General features: G+C 31.4%; 1 protein-coding gene across 1 annotated transcript in view; it reads right to left on the minus strand.

Moving 5' to 3' along the window:
* LOC143058771 (cardioacceleratory peptide receptor-like) overlaps window positions 1-22,416 on the minus strand; it is a 45,190-nt gene extending 22,774 nt beyond the window's left edge. Inside the window, exon 1 of the mRNA XM_076232214.1 lies at window positions 22,107-22,416. The gene's annotated coding sequence lies outside the window, so the exon portion shown is untranslated. The remainder of the gene's footprint in view (window positions 1-22,106) is intronic.
* Between the last annotated feature and the right edge of the window lie 3,003 nt (window positions 22,417-25,419).

Below are 25,419 nucleotides of genomic sequence, written 5' to 3' on the forward strand. Positions count from 1 at the left end.
AATTTTATATGATTAGTCAAATATATATAACGATTCATTTGATGAATTGTAGTATTTTCGGCGAATGGATCAATGTAGAGGTTTTAGAAAAATACTAAATAGATACCTACTGTATGTTTGAATTGTTTTTTCGTCAAGCAGTTGAATCCTTTTTCCAGTCTTATGCATACAGAAGGCAAACCATTACACCTCAATGTTTAAAAAACGATATTTTATTCCCTCAAGAAATCTCAATATCTAATGTATAAAGCATTTCTAATAATGGGGTCAGTAATTTCAATATGGAATTCACTGACCCCATATATACCGTATTACGTCACTAGCGCACTATGTAACGAAATTATCTTACCGACTATCTTAACGTGTAAAATTTAGACTAGTGACCTATCAAAAGGAGCAAGTCTTCATTACAGTTAGCATTAACATGATTAAGAACCTATTTCCTTTGATCCTCCAAAAACAGATGCCAACAATGACAACTTTAAATTTAAATATGTTTTATGAATTTATTTCATTTTATCACTTTCTCCGTCTGTTTAAACCTTTAAGAATTTTTCTCAGTACTGTTTTTTTTCTAAAAGGACGTAACACCACTACTTACCGTGTATGAAATAAGCCCCGCCTCCTTATTACCTTATATGGAATATAATGGGACGTAACTCCAGTTCTAACCGTGTATGAAGTTAGCCCCGCCTCCCAACTAACCTAATATTAGATATACATGGTTTCCACGATGACGCTTTTAACCAATCATATTCCTAGAAATGTATAGGAGGTAAGATAATAGGTATTCATTAGACAATTTATCTAGTCTGTCAAAAAATAAACAATTAGAATATTTATTTTGTGGTTGTTTATGACAGAAGTACCAACCAGAGACTTGTAGATTATTACTAATAAAACAAATGGAGAAATCAAAACTCGAAAGAGTTGTAAGGCGGGACAGTCAAAGTGTTTACGTTACCAATGCAATTTCAGTAACAAAAAAATGAAAATCGGAAGTGTCTTAATAAGATTAGTATTTAAAACAACTTCAACTCTTTTCTGGACTTAATGCCTCATTTTCTAATAGCTTATTTTCTCGTCATTGAAAACCAATATGTAACCTTTATTTGCTTATATTTACTTACTTTGGTCTTTATTGGATAGCTGTATGATTGCCTATGAAAATACATCTTCATATTGACGTGTTTAATTTCCGACTGTTGAGATGATGCGAGATTAAATTTGATTTTAGCACTAAAATTAATTAACTAGTTACAAATTTTCAATTACATGCATGCTGGTTTGTAGTGAGTTACATAATGCAAAATAATGGACAATTACAAGACCTTTTTAATGATCTTTCTTGTATGTTTATATCAACAGAAAACAGACCAACAAAATTAGAATTGAAGAATATGGGGTATCAAGAGATAAAAAGAAGAGATAGATTAATATAATCAGGACATGCAGAATAAAATTCCCACATCTCGATCCTCATATTTGAAGTCACATTTATCTTATTCGGCGTTTCTGTATTCGTCATGTTCGTTAATTCCTAACAAAAATGTGATATCTGCATTTTCTACAAACATCAATCATTTTTTATGTATAATCTATGAGCTGTTTTCGTTTTTAAATAAATACATTTTACCCGCGATTAGCTAGGAGATCAATAGACTTGTATTAAAGTATTGTTATGAACAGTTTTTATTGTAATGAAACAGAAAATGTAAAAAAGTAACCCGGATTTGTTTTATCTTAATCGATTAATGACTTTTGAACACTTGTATACTATTGTTGACTTTATATCTATCTCGAAAAAAGGTGAATAATATACTGAAGGACCAATCACGATTTGCATAATGTCACAACAGGAAAACTCTAACCAAACATAATCCAAAAAGTGAATACAAAAAAAAACCTGTTATTATGCCCTTTTCAGTGATTATCTACATTTTCACAAAAACATAACAATATATTCATGGTTTTGTCTCGTTTCAATTGTTCAACTTTTTTTCAATTTGGGACCTTTTATAGCCAACAATAAGGGGTCGGGTTTATTGCTGAAGACCGTATAATATCTATTTTAAGTATTACTTCCTACTACTGCATTTTAAGTTTTATAGATTTAAAAAAAGAGAGTTGTTTCATTGGCAAATTATTACATATGTCATCATGTTTGATATGATAATTTAACCTCCATAGATGTTAAACATATACATACTTATCATATAAGTTACTCATAGTTATATAAAAAGGAGCATATGTTGATTTCCATTGCATTTTTGTCCTTCAGAGAACAACTCAAAATTTAAAAGTTATTTAAACCTACCTATATAAATGTATCAAAGAGTATACATATGGTATATATATATATATATATATATATAAGTCTGAAAATTACACCAAACAGTGTTAGAGTTAGATTTTATACTGACAAATTTTTGTCCGTCCCTCAGCGGGATTCGAACTCACACCTTTGATACACTACAGCACCAATCGCTTAGCCTCATGTCCAGCGCTCTAGACCACTCGACCACATCCGCTATATAAAAATATAACTTCAATAGTCGTAGTGTTACCTTGTCACGGAAGGTGAATCTAGAGATAGACATGAGACACGTGTTTTTTAAGCGTGTGTAGATGTTATATTATTATTTTCATACACAATGTATTTATTATTTGTCAGCAATCTAACTCAACAATTTTTATATATCATATAGGATCATGATTCATTTCATTATACAGTCACTAGAAATAAGTGTATTTTACAAACAAGTCTGAACAAGTGACAAACCATACAATATACATGTCCACTGGATCTAAGAGTGATATAGATACAAGGTTAATGCAAATATTTATATAAGTCTGAAAATTACACCAAACAGTGTTAGATATATATATATCAATATCATTAGATAAGCATTTTTTTTTTATTTTAAATATTCCGTTTTGGTTTTCGTTAAGAAAAATCTCTTATGTTTATTCTTTTGAAAGTATACTTTGTTGGTAAATAGTGAATTTTGTTTTAATTTTTTCAAAGTTTTTTTTTTTTTATTTTTCGTTTATAGTGAGGACGTAGCCTTTTTATTGTGTAAAACGGTTTAGATTTCACGCTGTTAAATTTCATTTGATATTGATATACACGTCTTAACATGCCGAAATCATTTTATAGCATATTACAGCACATCTTAAAATGTGCTATAACCATAACACAATGTAAGATGGAAACATAAGCCAAAATAAAAAGGGAATGAATTAACTAGCTGAGAAAATTACAGTGATAAAACCAACATACCTTACTCAAACAAAACTATTGCACAAATTAGTATTGAAGTTGTAATTTGGATCATTGGTAATACGTCTAGAGCCTCCTAAGACTACTTATCTTATAAAATGCAAAAATTTAAGTAGTAGAATTATTTTGCCACTCCTGTTTTTGTCTACTCTTAAAAACAGTCGCCGTTGATAAATTGATCAATGCGTGAAAATAATGTGGATGTATGACAATTATTTAAAAGGTTTAACTATAATTAGTTGCTTTGGTATGCATGCTAATAAAACAATTATCGACAACAGCTCAGTGCGCTGTTTCTCTTTTGTTTCGTAACTGCAGACATTCGAGCTTAAGGATGTACGGTAGTCATGTTTTGGGATTTTTGTCAGATTCTTAGAATCCTCTGTTTTATTCTGTATGAATGATTTTAAAAATTGCCCATTGACCCCAATTATTCTTTTTTTATAAATTTTTATCATGTGTAGTTATAGTCATCTGTAAAAATCTAATAAAACGCAGTTCGTGCTGTTTATTCTTTAGTTTTCTATGTTGTAGGAATTGTACTACTGTTTGTCTGTTTGTCTTTTTCATTTTTAGCGTTGCTGTTGTCAGTTTATTTAAGATTTATGAGTTTGACTGTCCCTTTGATATCTTTCATCCCTCTTTTATATATATACTTTTTTTTATAGATTTTAGAACTTGAACTTGTCAATAATAAAGCTATGAAAAATCAAGAGAGAACATTTCCCCGACAACAATTTTATGGCTAATATCTCGAAAACAAGTACATTGACCTATATATTTCTGTTTCGTCAATATTCCCCTAATAATATATATTTTAAACTATACTAGTTTTAAAAAAATCGAGTAGCGAACCTCCTGAAGTATAAATAGCGTAGTTTTTAAGGTATATTTTTTATGTCGATATGTTTTATAGACGTAGTTGCTTCTTTTTTTGTTTCGTTGTTTTCTTCTCATTAGGTACCCTATGTTATTCCAATTATCAAGACAATGATTATGCAGATTGATATTGAATAATTATATAAAACAAAATAACCTCTACAAATTCATATAATATATGAAAAAGAAGATGTGGTATGAATGCCAATATGTTTGTGAATGTTTCAAAATCTGCAATTTCGTCTCGTCCTGTTCGAAAATAGCAATTGTTATATTTTAGTTCGTTTCTGTGTGTGTGTTTTTTCAATGTTGTGTTGCTGTTGTGTCGTAGTTCTCCTCTTTTATTTGATATGTTTCCCTCAGTTTTAGTTTGTAACCCGATTTGTTTTTTTTTTCTCAATCGATTTATTAATCTCGAACAGCGGTATACTACTGTTGCCTTAACTTAACAAGAATCGGGTTAGAGATTGAGTGTTATGTGCTTATCTAATGCAACAAAAGTGTTCTGGAAGGCTTCTTAATATTTAGCCACTTTTCCTGTCCTCTAACGATATTATATCACAAATTAACATGTGAACCCACTGTTTACCATGTATAATTCTTAATTTTCTTTTCTCTGTTCCAGTACCTAATTATTCTCAATTACTGTTAATTAATTCGTTACACGTTTTGACCCTGATTCTGCAATTTTAACCACCATTTGTATGTATTATATCCACCCTATCCGATCAGTCATAGATATTATACGTATAAAAAAAATACTTACTATCTGCTTTTCATACAGTTATGTATCCTCAAATATTTATTTTAGAATTAAACATCCAAAATAAAAACAGCACACAAGACATATAGTGAGATTGATTACCATCATACGCATCCAAATCAATAAATAATATCAGTGTTAATGTCTTCATGGATTTGTGGATAGAATATTAAAAAAATCTAATCAAACATGAATCTCCGACACCTTTCTCATTACTAGCAACTTTTTGAAATAATGAACTTTACTTACAAAAGTGTTTATGTCTCTTTGGATAAAGAATTTTATGATTAGAAAAAAAATAACTGCGTTCTTTAAAAATAAATCGGTACCATGGTTGAGTAATTTATCGAAGCTAAATTCAAAAGACATATTTTACATTAAATAATACTTTAATAGACAAAAAAGTTGTTTACTCATTTGGGAATAGTGCATGCCATTACAATACATTTAAACTTTGAGCTGATGTTGTGTTGAAACATCATTTTAGATAAATATTTAATGAGAACAACGATCAGATAATATTCCAGGATACAGTTGTAGATATGCTGAAATTAATTGAAAAATTGATTTCTTTCTGAGCATTAATCTTTTTTTTCAAATCCATATTTTATGTTACTTCACCTCTAATGTATTCATTTACTAACAACAGTACATATATGTGGTGTGTTGTACATGTCATCGTGCATAAGATGGTAACTAAATCACTTAAGCGTAACAATACGTCAATTATAGCATAATTAAGAGTTGAAGGTTTCTGTATATGTAGCATATACTGGTAATTCGCTGCAAAGTGTTCATCTAAAATACCTTGAAACTGTTTCAATTTTTTTTTTTTTGTATTATTTAAAGTTTTTTTTCTGCAGGTCTCGAAAGAACATAATGTAAATTTGGTTTTACACATATAATGGAATTCTATTTCTTTGCTTTTTTTGTAGATATTTTTCTAAGACATGAATACTACATGCAGGGGCATAGTGTGTTTGCAAATTGATAAGTGCATGGATCATTTGTTCGAATAGCTACTGTCTTATTTAGCTATGTTCAAGGTTTTTTTTCATAGATACTTTATATGTCCTTGAGGCCAGGAATAAAGAAATAACTTTGTACATAATAATACTACAAATATTAATGTATCTTGTTTTCATTAAAAAAATGACTTACACTAAGAGAACTCATCATAGCAAATTATCAATTCTAACTTTTTCTTTAGAATTCTACTCATCAATTGTACAATACAATGGTATGGAAAACATATATGAAATATACCATTCCTCTCCAATTACAGATATTTCTAATAAATTCTAGAATTGTTATAGTACTGCAACATCTGTGTGACTCTCACAGACTTTTAAAAAAAGCTTTGCCTTTTCTCATAGAACCACTTGGACTAAAGAACTAAGAATAAAGACACACTTCTTGTAGTCAAAACTATGAATTCGGGTAGGGTGACATGTTTTCCTGCGAACTCCTATTCTGAGCACAAGCACACTAAGAAATTAATCAACGTGGGCCTCGCGTAAAAATCAGGATTAGGAATAAAAAATCATATCGCAGAAACATGTTCTCGCGCTCATAATGCGATCCATCATCATCGTAATAATTAACCATTTCAGATATTGAATAATTTTGTATTGAATGTTACCTCTGAATCATGAACCCGCTTATGCATGCTCGGAATAATGTCCCCTCAAATTCAGACTGATAGTGTATTCGCCTTGTGCATGTTGTGGGTGATGCACATAAAACGTTTAGCATATCGATACGTTCGGGTTTGCTCCTTTTTGGGTGCATGAAATTACTTTAAGTGAATGAATATTCTAATTGGGCAAATAAATGTTTGACTGAGATAAAGACATGTGCTAATCAATAAACATATCACGTTTCAATAGACACTCGTGCTTAGTAAGGCATCCACTTTACTATCTTTATTATATTAAAACGAAGGAATGTCTAGCCAAAAAGGAAAAAAAAACTACAACTCTTTCATAGTAGATTCAATCGATTTCAAAATGCTAAGGAAATTGGGCAATCGAGTCAGAGTACTTCAATTGTACTTTAAACAAAATATATATACACTCAATAAATACGGAAAATACGTTGAAGTAGTTATCAAAAGTACCAGAATTATAATTTAATGTATAAAAAGTCATGAGATTTCCGAATGCAATCAGGTTCTATCTGGGCACTCTGGTTCAAAACCTTGGTTCCATCCGGGTCTTTTGGCTCTGAACCTTGGTTTTATCAGGGTTCTTTAATAGAAACCACGTTAACTGGTTCAACAGCTTGGTTGCTTGGTTATTGCAACCCAATATTCAAGTGGTATAAAAACTTTATTCCAAATACTAATTCAACCGCCGTCAATCGAAATTCCCCATCTAAATTTAGCAGTTTTTATAATTGTGTTAAAGGTGGCAATGCTGCTGCAGCCAGATTATTCAATAAAAATGCACGTGGATATCCACAAATATTTCCGTGCAATGCCAGAAAATGACAAACCTGTTCCAGATTATCTTCATATAATACTATAAGGTCAACAGTGAACGGGAGAGCTTTTTCGCTTTCCCTTTCCTGTGACATAACATGAAAAACCCAAAGCCTCATTTATTTGGCTACATGAACTAAGCCCAAGTGTGATATACAATATGTAGGACAAACACAGGAACATCTATACCGCTTCCGAAAACCTAAGAAATTCAAAAGCATAATTTATCAACATTTAGGTAAACACAACCACATATTAAATTTTTTAGATTTCAACCGCTCGAAACGGTCAAGAAACAACAAGGGCAGTCGCATAAACAATTTGAAGATTCCTGTAAAATTATCGAACTGTCTTGGATTAAACGACTTCAAACAGCTTATCCCCTTGGTCCAATTGACAATATACTTGGACAGGTCGGGACCACTACCTTATATGGAAATGCATAAATTAGCATACTTATGTTCTATCACATGTAATTGTTTATGTACATGTGACGCAATTTATTTTTACCTAGGTTTTTGACCAATCCACTAAATGAGTCACAATGCATGATGGACTACTACGTGTTTACAATCAACCAAGAACACGTGTTATTTACTAAAATACAACACATTTTTTCGTGCAATAAGGGATTCACAATTTCGCTTAGTTTTTCATTTTGTGTATCCTCATTTATAGTTCGTGATATAAAGTATTACTTCCATGCTCAGATTAACGAAGAGTTGTTTCTATGCGAAGAAAAAAGGGTTTGAATTACCCGATATATAGCCATTAACATGTTTGATGATGGCACAGAGATTTCATGTATTTGTCCACCAGAAGCAACGAAACAACAGCGAAAAAAACACAATTACCCATGAGACAAACTTACTGGTGTAAAGTAAGCCGTCGATAAAATGCAGCCGGTGCTGATATTCAAGAGTACAGCAATGTTCGTATAGATATTTAAAGGCAAATGTGGGATCCTTGAATTTTGTGTTCGTAAAAAAGGCGAAGAAATATTTACATACATGGCAGTGTTAACAAAATCTATAAGTATTTTTGTTGGTCACATTTCAGTATATGGGACTTCCAAACTGTTCCCTTTTTTTTAAGGTAGTGAAGTCAGCAACTGTAGTTTCAGTTTGTTCTTTTTTTAACGGGCTCGGACATCTGCCAAACTGAATAAAATCATTACAGCTGATTTCTTAAACCTGCAAAGTAAAACTTTGGTTGGCTTGCTTGCTTTGTTTGTATAGTTGTTTATACAAGCTTTGAAAATAAGATTGACATCTTTAAACAATACATATATATAGGCATAGTTTAACTTGTATATTTTATATTTTGTACAATATACTTACAAAGCAAGCAAGCTAACCAAGGTTTTGCTCCACATGCATTAGGAAAAAAGCTGTAATGATTTTATCCATATGTATGTGCGACAAGGTGGAAAATTTGATATGTTTTGTGAAAATTGCAGCGTTGGATCTATAATAAAAAAGAAGATGTGGTATGATTGCCAATGAGACAGCTGTCCACAAGAGACCAACATGACACAGATATTAACATTTATAGATCACTGTACGGCCTTCAGCAATGAGCAAAGCCCATACCGCATAGTCAGCTATAAAAGTCCCCGATATGACAATGTAAAACAATTCAAACGAGAAAACTAACGGCCTTAATTATATAAAAAAAAAATTGAACGAAAAACAAATATGTAACACATAAACAAACGACAACCACTGAAATACAGGCTCCTTTACAATATATTTATTTTGATGGGATAGATTTCTTGTCCTTTTATATATTTAATTGGGCCCTTTTTTTCTTTTTTTTTGTTTGGATTGTTTTACACAAGTAATTTTTGGGTCATTAATAGCTTACTTTTTAGCATTTGAACTATGACTGCTTACTTTACTAAATTATGTCTTTGTTGGAAAGATGTCTCATTTGGCACTCATACCTCATCTTCTTATTTCTATATACAAAGCACGTTTTAGAAAAAAAATTAATAGGTAATATGGCACCCACTATGATCCAGAGACTTTTAATATTGGAGATATTTTACTTATGTCAACAGGACAGCAGCCGAACGATAAAAAAACCTCTGAGGTATATTTTGTGATAAAGTTAGCAACAAACGGATATTATCGATGGATGAAACTATAAAAAAAATGTATTGAGCTATATACCGTACTCGCTCAGTGGCGGATCCAGGGGGGGGGCGGGGGTTCCGGGGGATGGACTCCCTTTTTTTGGACGATCAGTGCATTTGGATGGGGACATGTAGTTGGAACACCCTCCCCTTTTGTCCAGGGTGAGGACCCCCCTTTTGAAATGGCTGGACCCGCCCCTGCCGCTTTCATAACACTTCTTTTTAGCATACTGAATATTATGATGTTCTTACTATTAGTTCAGGTCCTGATAAAAAAAAATACACATTCAGTACAGAAAGAAGTGTTTCAATAAAAGTTTCGTGTTTTTCTAGGCAGAAATGATTTTGCAATGACATTATACAGGTTTAAAAGAGCTCAAATGATTTTCTTACTGGACAGTGGTCACTTCAGGTGGATATTTCACTGTGTCATGTCGTGAAATTAATGCAGGTTCAAATTATAACAATGCACAAAACCGGTTCAACTACTTTTGCAAGGCGAAAAAGAAAGTCGAATCGTGAGACCAATAAACAATATTTTTTTAATCTGAGCATGCACATTGAAGATTACGTTATATATTTTACATTAAATATATTTGCAGAATAAAAACTTTGGTAATGAGAGTCCCAGACAATATATTAATTTACTGTTTTCCCACTAATTCCACGTGTTTTAAGTAGTAGTTTACTCGTAGTAGCCCACAATGCATTGTAGTTCATTGAGTTGATTGGTCAGTTTTTCAAGGCCATATTGGCCTTGTGTTTTGAAAATTACTATGCAAATATATTCTGACGTCAGAAAATCTAGAGTTCTCGACCTGTTGGACAAAGGAACATATCTACTACTTCCTCTATTGATATCATGAATATAATGGATAAAAAACAACGAAATAAAAGGTCTCATGGGAAACGTATCAATCGAAATCAACGAGTTAAACATCGTATAAATTATACACTTGATAATCTCCTATATCTAAATTTAAAAATAATGGTAGGCTTCAATTATTATGTAAACTGGGTCAAATACCCATTAGTAAATTACACGATATTTTCAAAGAGTGTGACACCATCTCTTTCTTCAGCCCACTGTATGAATATTCTGGTATTGTTACAGCTTTTGACGATCATAAACGTCATTTTTTGAAAATTAAATATATTAGCAGAGGCATTGATTTTATCAACTTATCTAGTATATTTAATGACTCTACCGTTCAAAACTTTATACCTCCCTATTTTGATGATATAGAACCACCTATAATTTCATACACTTACAAAAAACCCAGCAGAAGTTTAGTTTTTAATTATACGTCGGTTACATCAGACGTGAATATAGATAGTAATACTCTCTTAACTTGAAACTGTGAATCGTCGAAGTTTAGATATTTTCCTTATGGTCATGTTATTACAGAGGACCTCAATATCGTCCAGGACATAGAGGTTAAAAACTTTTTGAAAAAAGGACCAAAATATCGTCCTCACCGTCAAGTCACCAAAGATGCACTTTCCTCGTTTTGTAAAATATGGTGTAAACGGGAAAATTTGATAAAAAAATCTCTTGATTCTTATTCAAATAAAAGTATTAATTGTGGTAGATAAGAGAATATCACATTTTGAAAATAATTTAGAAGTAAATAATAGAGTACATAATACATTTATTTCCAAAATAAGAAATAAACTTCAAATACTTTCAAAGCGGTTTGTGTTTGTACCGGCCGACAAAGCAGCCAACAATGTGGTGATGGTATGCCGTAAATACTACACGGACGTTCTTAAGAATGAAATTTTAAATTCATCTACATTCAAGTCGATCCGCTCAACAGAGAGTCATATAGTAAACAAACATATCACAACCACATCAAAGCGTAAGGCTTCTTCTGAACATTTGAAGGTCCTTACTATGTATTAGCTACCTAATCTACATAAAAAACCACTTAAATATCGTTTCATCTCGGACTCTAGTAAGTATTTTACAACTAATCTTTCAGTGCTCTTAACTAGTTCATTAACTACTATTAAAGAGCTTATCATAAACTATTGTAATAAAATATATGAACATAGTGATATAAACCATTTTTGGAGTGTAAAAAATTCTTTGGATGTTTTAGATAAATAACGTGCTTATGCTGGTCCTTTTTATTCTGTTAATAGTTTTGATTTTTCTACTCTTTATACTACACTTCCACACTATCTTATTAAACAAAAGTTTTCCTATTTAATTAATGGTCGTTTGGTAAAGCTGAATGTAGATATATTTGCTGCAACTCATCTAAAGCCTTCTTCTCTAATGAGAAAGGTAAATATGCTAGATATACTTACTGGGGGTGTGATGAGATGATTGAAGCTATTAATTTTCTCCTTGATCACATTTATGTACGTTCGGCAACAAAGTTTATGGACAGGTTGTAGGTGTCCCCATGGGCACTAATTGTGCCCCTTTAATAGCAGACTTGTTTTTGTACTGTTACGAATCACAGTTCATGACTAAACTCAGTAAAGACCCGTCGAAATTGCATTTAATTGATAAATTCAACAACACTTACCGTTATCTTGATGATATATTTTCGTTAAATAATTAAGAGTTTTCTGAATATACTGCTGAAATTTACCCAAAGGAACTTACTTTAAATAAATCAAATTTATTTGGTAATAACTGTCCTTTCCTGGATTTAGATATTTCGGTTTTAAACGGGAAACTCTGGCTGTTTATGACGTCTTTACACTATCCATAGGATGTTGGATGTGTACGGATTGATAGTTTAGTCTTAGTTGCATGATTTTTTTTATTCGTTGTTAGTGGCTTTGAACTAGCTGTCAGATAACTGCAAGTACTCTCAGATCTGTTCATTATGTCTGTTTGTGTCGGGATGTATCAGTACCGGGCCACGTCCACTTATTTTTTGTCCATCTGATGAGTAAAGCGTTTTTCAACTGATTTTTATAGTTCGTTCTTATGTTGTACTGTTATACCACTGTCCCAGGTTAGGGGGAGGGTTGGGATCCCGCTAACATGTTTAACCCCGCCATATTATTCATGTATGTGCCTGTCCCAAGTCAGGAGCCTGTAATTCAGTGGTTGTCGTTTGTTTATGTGTAACATATTTGTTTTTCGTCAATTTTTGTACATAAATAAGGCCGTTAGTTTTCTCGTTTGAATTGTTTTACATTGTCTTATCGGGGCCTTTTATAGCTCACTATGCGGTATGGGCTTTGCTCATTGTTGAAGGCCGTACGGTGACCTATAGTTGTTAATGTTTGTGTCATTTTGGTCTTTTGTGGATAGTTGTCTCATTAGCAATCATACCACATCTTCTTTTTATATATTCTTCGTTTTATCCGGGTTCTTTTCTAATGTTCCCTTTGAAATGTGGGAAGATATCTGCAAATATCCGAATAAAAAGATTAAGTTGGTCAAAGACGCTTATCTTGTTTATTTCATTATACAGTTTTGTATCGCCGAAAAATGACGCTGTTAGGTAAATAATTATTATCTTCTCATATTATTTAAGTTTGATTAGGAAACTGGACAAGAATATAGCATCGCATATATTTATTTGAATTCAAAATATATATAAATTATATCTAACGTTATTTTTTTAATCAGTGTCCGTTTTTTATTTATTTTTCACTACTCTTTCCTTAATTCCTTTCGTTTTTTTTCTAGAAGTAGAAGTTTTAAAAAAGCTTATCTGGACATGTTGACAACGATATGTGCATATAGCAACTTGACAACTTGCATGTAAACATGATTTTAACTTCGCCTGAATTGTATTTTGATTGACTTTGTAATAATGTGTAACATAGTGTAAATAATGTCAGATTTGCTAGGAATACATGTACAGTATATGTAACAAATCGTTTTGTTCAAAACGGAATATTAATTAAGAATTGAATGCTTCTTTTTGTAAATTTAATGGGGTGTAAAAGCGTTGACCGAAGTACATTTTGGACGCATTTACTCAAGGCTTTAAGATTACGATTGAATATTTCTTTAGTAAAATTGTGTTGGTTGATGTCAGTCCTGGAGTATCAACATCCCGGTAGTCAGAACTTATGTGTTGGCACCGTAGCTGAGGGAGCATCAATTTTACCCTTGTCCGTCTGTTTCGTACGTCCCAAAAAAAGTTTCCGTTCTCCTAACTTTTGCTTCCCTAAACAAATGATTATCAAACTTAAACACAATGCGTACTCCTACTAAACACAAACACAAATGTGAAATCGGGTAGCGTCAATTTTATTGTGCATGAGTTATGCCACTTTATAAACATAAAAAATGCTGAATTTTTCGTTTCTGTTCTCTAACTGAAGGTTGCCTCAATACGTAAAGCTGATGACCACAAAACACATATCAAGCTCGATATTCGGAGGCGTCACTTTTACTGTTCATGAATTATTAGATATTTAAGAAGATGTGATATGAGTGCGAATGATACAACTTTCTATCCCAATCTGAATTGGTAAAAATCGAACTATTATAGTTCAAAGTACGGCCTTCAACACGGAACCTTGAAATGGCAAAAATGTTAAAACTGTCGTTTCTGTTCTATACTGTTAGTTTGTCTCAACCAACGGACTCATGTATATTAATAAGCGGGGTGATATGTGGTCCAAAGACATATTCTACATTTATTTCAAATAACAGTTTCTTTCTTCCTTTGAATTCTACTTCTAATATAGAAGTAATTTGCATATTTATTTCAGGATTTCAATGCAGTTTGGCTTAGTAAAGTAACATGTGACCATTTTAAAGTATATCACTGGATTTAGCTCTCTGTCTTAGTATATTTTTAAGGTTCTTGGCATTGAGTTCAGTTTATTGTTATGCGTATAACTTGTGCGTGGATTTTTTAAATTTAAAAACAGACAACCATACCTTCTTGTACATGAAATGAACCGTACTGTAAAAAGATTAAAACATTTTTCAATATCTATTTTTAAACCTCTTCCGCAAGTGTCAGCACATGGCGCTACTGAAGCAATAAATCATTTTCATTAATTGTTCACGGATATTAAAGGATTTTAATTTTCATATACTCTGATATTAATCACTGTCAATTTCGGGAAATATGTTCTTACTATATATATTATTAGCCATAAAAAAATACAAAATTGCATAATTGCCAGTGGAACAATTTACCGCCGGAAACCTAACGGCGTTAACAATGCGAAAACCCATGCCGTACAGCAAGCTTCAAAACGTCACTGAAATTACAAAATTTATTCAAGAAAATTCAAACGAGAAAGCCCGTTTTGTGTACACAAAATTTACAAGAAAAAACAAATGTGATATATATTTATCCAAGACTAAAGTGACAAGCAGTACACATCCAAAATAAAATAATTTAATTTTGAATGTAACGCATCTTTTGATTAGCTGACAGTGTTTTGTCTATGAGTTCATAACATAATTTTGTAATGAGACCGTGACGTCATCAAAGTTTGTTAATGATTTACCCTAGTTTAAAATGGAATGTATAAATTATAAGGAATGACTGTAATATTATTTCTGTATATTCGAAATGAAAAATATTTTGCACACTTTTACATAACCCGACATAATGACAAGTTGTACTACATTTTCTATGTTATGTTTTCAAAGACAGGACAAATATTACATACTTTAAATGGATTAGGTATAAAGACATCATTAACGGTCGATGATAAAAATTACTTTTTGCAGAAAAATACATATTGTGGGATACCGAAATTTACAAAATTTATTTGTGTAATGATAATAGGTTGTTTGAAAGTACTTATTAAATTATTTAATTTTAAACCTGGTACCTTTTGTTACCTATTATTCGTGTGTTTTTCTGTCCTATATGTTCTTCCATTTATGTGTATTGTAGTCCTGTCATAAAATGTTTTCATTGTAATGTTATATTTAACATTGCCATAAAAGTGGGGGGGGGTTTGGCAAGCTACAAAACCAGGTTCAAACCACTTTTGTTTGGACTGTTGAAATGTCCTGTACCAAGTCAGGAAAATGGTTATTGTTATATTATAGTTCGTTTCTCTGTGTGTTACATTTTAATGTTGTGTTTCTGATGTTTCGTTGTTCTCCTCTTATATTTGATGCGTTTCCCTCAGTTTTAGTTTGAAACCCGGATTTGTTTTGTTTTTCTCAATCGATGTATGCGTATCGAACAGCAGTATACTACTATCAATCTTAACTTATCATAATCGTTTACTGAAAAAATAAACTAAGGTGCATATAAAGGCGTTTACAATCTCAATCAAAATGAATCAGAGAATACAGTTAACATCATTTTATCAGAAATACGTCAAATAAATACTACAAAAACACAAGAAGAACACCTTGTTATCACACATAAAGTGATAAACAATTGACATATATAAAACAGATTACAATTCAAACCAACCTTACTGTGATTAGTCAAGAACTATCAAATATTATCAAAAACATTTGATATATCGGCCTCAGGATTCAGAACATTTAACACATGTAACTGGGTTATATATTTATCAATTTTGTGTTCATAAGAAAATAGATGTACCAAATCAGAAATATGGCAGTTGTTATCCGTTCGTTGAGTGTTTTTGAGATTTTGATCTTGAGAAGGGATTTTCCGTTTTCCATTTCCTCGAAGTTCAGTATTGTTGTGATTTATTTATTTTTTTCTATAACCTCTACATTGATCCCTACGTGCAAAATGCTATAATTTATAAATTGAATCGTTATATTTTAAGCTAATCATATGAAAATACATTTTTATTTTTTAAAAGTAATCTTTTGAATACCCTACGACTGGTGGTTTTGATAAGAGATAAAGACATCAGCCGTCAATCAGAAATAAACGATAATGTCTGAAGTTTCGGATCATTTGATATCTGATAAGATCGCAAAGAGATCAAATGTGTATTTTTGTGTTACAACATTTTATATATATACGTATCGCTTATGAAAGTTATACGACTGATGCGATATCACTCAGGTTTGCCATTTTCATCATAGTGTGATAAATATATGCTATTCAAATATACGAAAAATAAAAACTTTCGTTATTTCAAAATCATCAATTGAAAGTAAGCGTTGTTTAGATCGAGTTTTCTATAACTTATAACTTGTATTTGGGCTTGACTAACTATATAGATACGGGTTTACAGCCTGTGTGAGAGCTGTATGCTGACTCAGATTTCATTATGGTTTCATTGATGTAATTTGATTACTTTCTTAAACTGCTTAGCGCTTTAAACTAAAAATACGCGAATGTTGAACGCTTTTACAACCCTTAACAATAATGAAATATTCAATTATCATAGATAATACACCAAATATTTAATCTAGTGTTATGTTTGTCATTCTTTGCATTGTGTATCGAATTCGTGGATAGCACGGTATTTAAAATCTGTTGCATTGTATACAATTAAAATATGTTACTTTTAGAATAAATAGACCAATCAATATAACATGTATAACGAGATCAAATGCGTTAAATATACAAATCTCGTCAGTGATATTCTCATTGGTGCACACATTATGATTATACCCTCCTCTTGAAGTTAAATTTATTCCCTACTTCTTGTTAAGTTTTTATTTAACCATTATATATAACTTTCTAATGGATTTTTCAAATTTAATAGTTCGAAATTATTTTGATCTATACTAGCACTCTAGTATAATTAAGTTCATAACTCATATGAATTCCTGGGTTCCGATCGTAAAGTTTAGTTGTGCTCGAACCATCACATTCAGTATTTTGATTTGTTAACGTCGAAGTTTGTGCTCGTGCTCAAAAAAATAATAACCATAATGCTGAAACTAGTTAATGTTATAAAAGAGGGACGAAAGATACCAAAGGGACAGTCAAACTCATAAATCTAAAACAAACTGACAACGCCATGGCTAAAAATAAAAAAAGACAAACAGAAAAACAATAGTACACACGACACAACATAGAAAACTAAAGAATAAACAACACGAACCCCACCAAAAACTAGGGGTGATCTCAGGTGCTCCGGAAGGGTAAGCAGATCCTGCTCCACATGTGGCACCCGTTATAACTGACACTAGTTATAAACTCGAATTACTATTCTCTTTATGATTGAATCATGTTTGCGACAAAAAGTTGAACCATAATATGGTTCAGGTTTTGATTATTTTACACCAGGCAGTAAAAACTGAAATCTTTTTATCGATTATTTAGAATTAAATGTGTATGTTCCACTGTATGCGAAAATATCTGATCTTCTAACCAATAAATTACCAAGACGAGCAAAAATGTCTGCACCTATATTGTATTTTAAAAGCTTTTCATATTATTTCTAAGCTTTATTAGCTTTGAGAACCTAAAATTGATTCAGTGAACTGTAGCTGTTATGATGCCAGCTGCCGTGCCGTGTGTTTTTCTTTTGAGATACGATATTTTCGAACAACAAAATGTCTCACCAATCCGACTACACTTTTTCGTCACATGTCAGAATTCAGGTTAATGATTGGTTAGAAGATCAGATATTTTCGCATACAGTGGAACATACATATTTAATTCTAAATAATCAATAAAAAGATTTCCACAAAAAATTGAGATACGAGGTTTTTGCATAACAGCGACGAATATTTCCAATGTTATGCATACAAAAGGCAAACCATTATCTGCATCAAATCTCACTGTTTGGAATAGGATAGTACATTCCCTCAAGAAATCAGAATATTTAATAGGTAAAGTAATTGCAATATTTTCTTTGAGATAATTTACAATTGGATTTGTCTTTTTTGTCGTAAAATAATGTATTGTACGTGGACGATCTTATCCAACTACCGCCTATGCTTCTAATTAATGTATCTTTTATTGAAAATAATTCTCTACTTTTCAGCATGGGAATATATTTATCACAATTTTGATCAGAAAGCGTTAAATGATATTTTAACTCTCCTTATTTTTCTACAATTATTTATAGTCCTTGTTACCTTATACTTTATATTTAATAGACAATTTATCTTGTCAAGCAAAGAGTAAACAAATGAAAGGCGTTGTTTTGTGATTGAAAATCCACCATAGACTTAAAGATAATTACTATTTACCGTACTGCCTTTAACTGATTAGTAAAACCACAGGAATTAGATATTCCAAAGAATCAAAATTAAAAAGTTATATTAAGATATTCACAATTTTTAAGATTGTGATAAGTTAGTCGACGGGAATAAGGTGAGGGGTATTCGACTACTTGTTGAAAATAATGGCACATGGACGTGATGAGGGCTACACAGGATACCTCTTTCCATTGACGTTGTAAGGTGACGTTGTGGAGAGGTCTAGCCACAAATGGAAGAACTGGAACTTATTTTATTTAACTCGGATACCTTTCGAACAGGGGGACTTTTGTTCTAAACCTTACAAATTGTAGCGGATGTCTTTGCCTATAATTTAACTGTTTCTTATATTTTTCACAATATATGACGTTCTAATGCTTTATGACAATCAAATGCATAGATGACGATAGTACATAACAAAATTCCAAAATCATTCTTGTTCGTTTTAATATTAACTGAAAATTATTTAAAAGTCAGCAGTTTCATATGTTCATTTTGTTATTAAAGGAATGAGTAAAATTTTTTTTTTAACTGTATGAAAAATAACATAAAAAAGTGGGGTGCACACTGAATTAACCGCGTTTTCTTTCAAGTATGCATCACATTTTTACGTTATTTTGAATACACACAAAAATACAAAATCCATTTCTTATAGTTTAATCCTAAATTTCATTTTAAACCAGAGTAAACCATGAAAAAACGTTGACGACGTCATGGTCACATGACAAGATAATGTCTGTCAGCTGATTTACAAAAAACTCAGCCAATCAGAAGACGCGTTACATCCAAAATTAAATTGTCAGTTAATAATCTTAACACAATTATATTATTGATTTTTTTTAATTTCCAAGTTCTACAAATACAACAATGAAACATTCATGAAAATAAGAAAACTTGTATATCAACAAAAGTTTTAGTTTTACTTTAAAAACTGATGAATTCCAGCTAATGATATTTACTGATGTCTTAATTTCATTAATTGATGAAGGGATCAGATCAAGGTTATAAATAAAAACTGAAATCAAAACTCCAAACGGTTTTGATTGCAAGACTTAAGGAGGCTCGCGGGTATAAGATTTGCAGAAAAAAATTAAACTTAAATTGTTCATTACAAAATGTATCTAATACTTTTAGTAGTTGTTACTTCGAGTGTTATGTGAAACTATTTAGATTTAACGCTGTTAATTTTCGATAAACATTGATATACTTGTCTAATTTGGTCAAAATCATTTCATATTGTATTACAGCATATTTTCAAATTTGCTATTACAATAACACATTGAAAAAAAAAAACATAAGCCAAATCAAAAGGGAATGAATTAAATAACAGTAATATTTCCCACATATCTTACTGTACCAAAAACTATTGCACAAATTAGTATTGAAGTTGTAATTTGGATCATTGGCAATACGTCTCGAGTCTCCTCAGAAAATTAATCCTATAAATGTAAGTTGAATTTATTAATATCATAAATAAAGGCAACAGTAGTATACCGCTGTTCAAAACTTATAAATCTACAGACAAAAAACTAAATCGGAGTAACAAACTAAAACTGAGGGAAACGCATTAAATATAATAGGAGAACAACGGCACAACATTTAAATGTAACACACACAGAAACGAACTACGCATTAGACACAATTCGATGAGAATAACAAATATAACATCAAAACCAAATACATGAATTTGGGCTAGAAAAATACCGAGACACTTCTTATAGTAATGTGAATTCACACTCAAATAAAAGACAAGACAAACGACACAACGGAAACACAACGTTAAAATGTTACACACACGGAAACGACCTATAAAATAACACTGGCCATTTTCCTGACTTGGTACAGGACATTTTTAAAGAAAAAAATAGTGGGTGAACCTGGTTTTGTGGCATGCCAAACCTCGCACTTTAATGGCAATGTTAAATATAACATTAAAATGACAACATAATATTACAGGACTACAATACAAATAGGTAGGAGAACATATTAGACAAAGAAACACATGAATAATAGATAACAAAAGGGATCAGGTTTAAAATTCAAAACACCAAAATAACGCGCCTCGTCCACTCAAGACTTACTAGTGACGTCCAGATATAAAAGTTTGAAAGTAAAAAAAAGAACAAAGTTGTACAGCACTGAGGATCAAAAGTTGAAAAAGGTTTTGCCAAATACTGCTAGGGTTTTCTGCTTGGGATAAGGACATCCTTATTATCTAGAACAATTTATGCTATTGCAAACAGTAAATTTTATCAAATGAATATAAAAGATATGTATGATAAAACTGAAGTATTAACTAATTACAGAAAACAAAACCCGAATACATAATACAAAAACCAACCCAAAAAATAGACACACCCGACTTATTCCAGGCCTCAACGCAAAAAGTCATAAAAATGACGTCACATGCGAAGCGGTGAAAAGGTTACGCAAATTACGTCACATTAGAATTTCTGAAACAGCACAAATATGACGTCACATTTAAATGACTAAAACTATAGCTCAAAGTTATAATTAGTTGCTTGGGAATCATTGCTAATGATACAATAATCGACCACAGTTCAGTGCGCTGTTCCTCGACTGTTTCGTTACTACTGGCATTATACATTACGGATGTACGGTTTTCATGTTTTTGGATTTTTGTCAGATTTTCGAAATCCTCTGTTTTGCCAATATTGAATGCCTTGAAAAAAATTGCCCATTGTCACCCATTTTTTATATTTTTTTTCATGTTAACTTATTCATGTTATTAGCTATCTTTAAAAGTCTATTTTTTAAATTTTTATAGTTTTTGAGATCTTAAACTAGTCAATGATAAAGCAATGCAAAATCAAGATAGAACTTTTCCCTGTCAAAATGTTAAGGCAAATATCACGAAAACAAGCACATAGAACTATATATTTTAATCTCTTTTGGTTCCTTTACTTATCTCCTATTAACATATACTAGTTTCATGAACATCTTGTTATTTTACTAACATAGTAGCGAACCTACTTGATTATAAATAACGCAGTTTTTATGGTAACTGTTTATGGCAATATGTTTTATAGATTTAAGTGCTTCTTCTTTTGTATCGTTATTTTCTTTCATTAGATATTCCAATTATCAAGATTAAGATTATGCAGATTGATATTTTATATTTTATTGAAAAAAACCTATACACGTTCATATGACATGTTTGTGAATGTTTCCAAGTCTGCAATAGCCAGTGGTTTTTTTTGGGGGGGAGGGTGTCGTACGACCCCCCTTGAAAACAAATAAGAACTGTTTAATGTAATGTTCTGTTTGAAATGTTACTGTTCAAGTTGAGCTCACGAGTCAAAATAACCCCCTTTGGAAAATCCTGGCTACAGGCCAGAACATGCATATGTGGGAAGGTCATTTATTTATTCTGTAACTTATTATTCTCAATTAATATTAATTATATCGTTATACGTTTTCACACTGAATCTACAATTCTATCAACCCTATATAATCAGTCATATAACGTATTCGTTTAAAAAAGATACTCACTATCTGCTTTTCATACAGTTTTAAATCCTCAAATATTTGTTTAAGAATTAAACATCCAAATTAGAAACATCACACAATACATTTAGTGAGATTCATTATCATCATCCGCATCCCAATCATTAAATACTATTAGTAATAATGTCTTCATGGATTTGTGGACAGAATACCAAAAACATCTCATCAAACATGAATATCCGACACCTTTCTTATTACTAGCCACTTTATGAAATAATGAACTTTACTTAGTAAAGTTTACGTCTCCTTGGAAAATGTTTTTTATGATTATAAACAAAAAGATTACTGCGTTCTTCTTTAATAAGTCGGAATCGTGACTGGGTAATTCATCGAAGCTAAATGTAAAACCATAAATATTACTTTCATAGTTAACTCCCTCTGGAATATATAGTGCATGATGTTACAATAGTTTTAATATATTGAGCTGTTGTTGTGTTAAAACATCATTTCAGGTTAATATTTAATGAGAACAAAAATCAGGTAATATTTATAGGACACAGTTAAAGATATGCTAAAACTAATTAAAAATGATTTCTTTCAGAGCATTGATCTTTTTTTCCAATTCGTATGTTAAGTTAATTCACCTTTAATGTATTCATAATATAACAACAGTATAAGGAGGTGTTGTTTTGGTAAAGTCTGCATGCATACAATAGTATATTAGTCAATCAAGAGTAACAATACGTAAAATATAGCATAGTAATGAGTTGAATGCTCCTTTATTTATTAGCAAGTTTTTCAATAATGTTTTTCTATATTATTTAAAGGTTTTTTTTTCTGCAGGTCTTGAAAGAATATTATGAAAACATTTGTTTTTCAAATATGAACGAATTCTATTTCTTTACTTTTCTTTGTAGATATCTTTCTAAAACATGAATATATCATGCAGGTGCCTAGTGTGTTTGCAAAAGTGCTGTGCGTACGGTTCATTTGTTCGAATACCTATTTATTCACGACGATAAACTGTCTCTCTCTTGGCTTTTTTCAAGGTTTTGTTCATAAATACTTTATATGCCCTTGAGGCCAGGAATAAAAAAAAATAACTTTGTACGTGTAATACTTATAGTATTAATGTATCATTTTTTTATTTAAAATTTGGCTTACACTAAGAGAACTCAATTATTAGTTACATACTAGTAAAAAACTATTATTTCTAACTAGAATTCTACTCATCATTTGTACAATACAACGGTATGGAATAAATGTGTGTAATATACCATTCCTCTTCAATTACACATATTTCTATTACACTCTATGCTCGTCCTGAACATGCATAAAAATATTCGTCACTGGAAGTTAAGCAACTAACAACCGATCGATCATTCACTTAAACTCTATGATAGTTATGGTATTGCAACATTTGACTGACTCTCGAAGTCTTTTAAAAATCACTGGTGCTTCTCCGAGAACCACTTGGACCAAAGGATTGACAGTAAAGACGGATCTTCTTGTAGTCCAAACTATGAATCCGGGTAGGGTGACATGTTTTCATGCGAACTACTATCCACTTAAACATGAAATCAACGTGTACCTCGCGTACAAACCATGATCAGGGATAATAATCATATCGCAGAAACATGCTCTTGCACTCAAAATGCGATCCATTATAATCGTTATTATGAATCAGTTCATACATTGAATTATTTATGTATTGAATGTGACTTCTGAATCATGCATCCGCTTATACAGGCATGAACAATATGTCACCTCAAGTTATGACGTAGTGTGTATTCGCATTGTGCATGTTGTCAGTAACGCACGGAAAATGTTTAGCATATCGATACGTACGGGATTGGTCCTTTTTGGGTTCATTTACTTCTCTAAAGGGACATATCATGACTGTAGTGTTACAGAATTGATCCATTGTTTTTTTTATTGTATTTTGTTAAAATAGTAAAGTTTAACTGTTTTAATGTTTGACAGATATATAGACATATTGTAAACAATAAACCTATCCCGTTTCAATAGAGAATCGTGTTTACGTACGGCACCTAATTGACTATCTTGGTTATATCAATGCGAAGGTACGTCTGGTTGAAAAATGAGAATTAACTGAACTATTTCAAAGAGGGTTCAATAGGTTGTAAAATGCGAAGGAGATTGTTCAACCGAGGCAGTAAACTAGAATTGTACTTTGAACAAAAATCAATTGATAAATAAATAAATCGCTCCATCCATTCATTCATCCACACAAAGAAGATCTATTTCCATCCTCCCCTACCTACCTACCTAGCTATCAATGGCTATGAGTTTACTCAGAGATACATGTGTGTTTATATACTAGATGCATGTTTCAAAATGTAATGTTTTAAACTTATTCACAGATTACAACATGGCGAATTAAACACCAGAAGAAAAAAACTAGTTTGTTAAGGGATTCCTCTTTTTAACCCCTTTTCTCCGTTTCTGTTTGAAAGTAAATTACAAAAATACCAATCAGAAACTCCAATGAAAACAAATCAATAGAAATTTCGTAATACAATTGCAATATCGAAAGTTCATGCACATCAGACGAATGGATAACAACTGTTATATATCATGTATATCTAACTTTATAAAAGTATTTTCTTATGTTAACAATGGTGGAGTAAACCTGGTTTTGTAGCTAGCTAAAAATCTCACTTGTATGATAGTCACAAAAAAAATATAATTATTTTACAATGATATGTGAACAAAACAAACAGACGTAATATGTTACATGGAGAATGTTTTTAAGAAATCTCTCCTCACACAATAATCTTAAACACAGTTCTCTACAATAGTAAATTAATGAAATAAAGAATTGTTACTAACGTTACAACTACCCTTGCTCCAATGAGTATTATCTTATCGTTTATTCTTAAGACAACAACACTTTAAACTCCTTGTAGAATTGTTTTCGATAGTTAAACAGTTTAGACGAGAATTAACTAGAGTTCACGGAAATATGATTCCAGCTACTATAGATCATGAAACATCCTTAATAAAATGAGCAAAATTGCTGTCTTATATTCAGCTTTAAAAAAATCAGTATCATTAATAATGAATCAAAACAAAATTAATAAAAATAGTGCACTAGTCGATAGTAGTCACGAAATACAACTTAAATGCAGACTACATGCATGGGATTAACTTAAAAAGAATTGATCAGATTAAACAATATTTACCTGAACCCCTCAGTTCAGAAACAACTTACAGAACGACACAGAAGAATATGCTCTACGAGAACCCATTAATTATCGAAAGCGAATTCAAAGTCAATTGCAATACAGAAATACACCATGATTTTAAAGTTTGAACTTTTAATCAGATCACGTTA

The sequence above is a fragment of the Mytilus galloprovincialis genome, chromosome 14, assembly GCF_965363235.1.
Source record: "Mytilus galloprovincialis chromosome 14, xbMytGall1.hap1.1, whole genome shotgun sequence".
NCBI classification, from domain to species: Eukaryota; Metazoa; Mollusca; class Bivalvia; order Mytilida; family Mytilidae; genus Mytilus; species Mytilus galloprovincialis.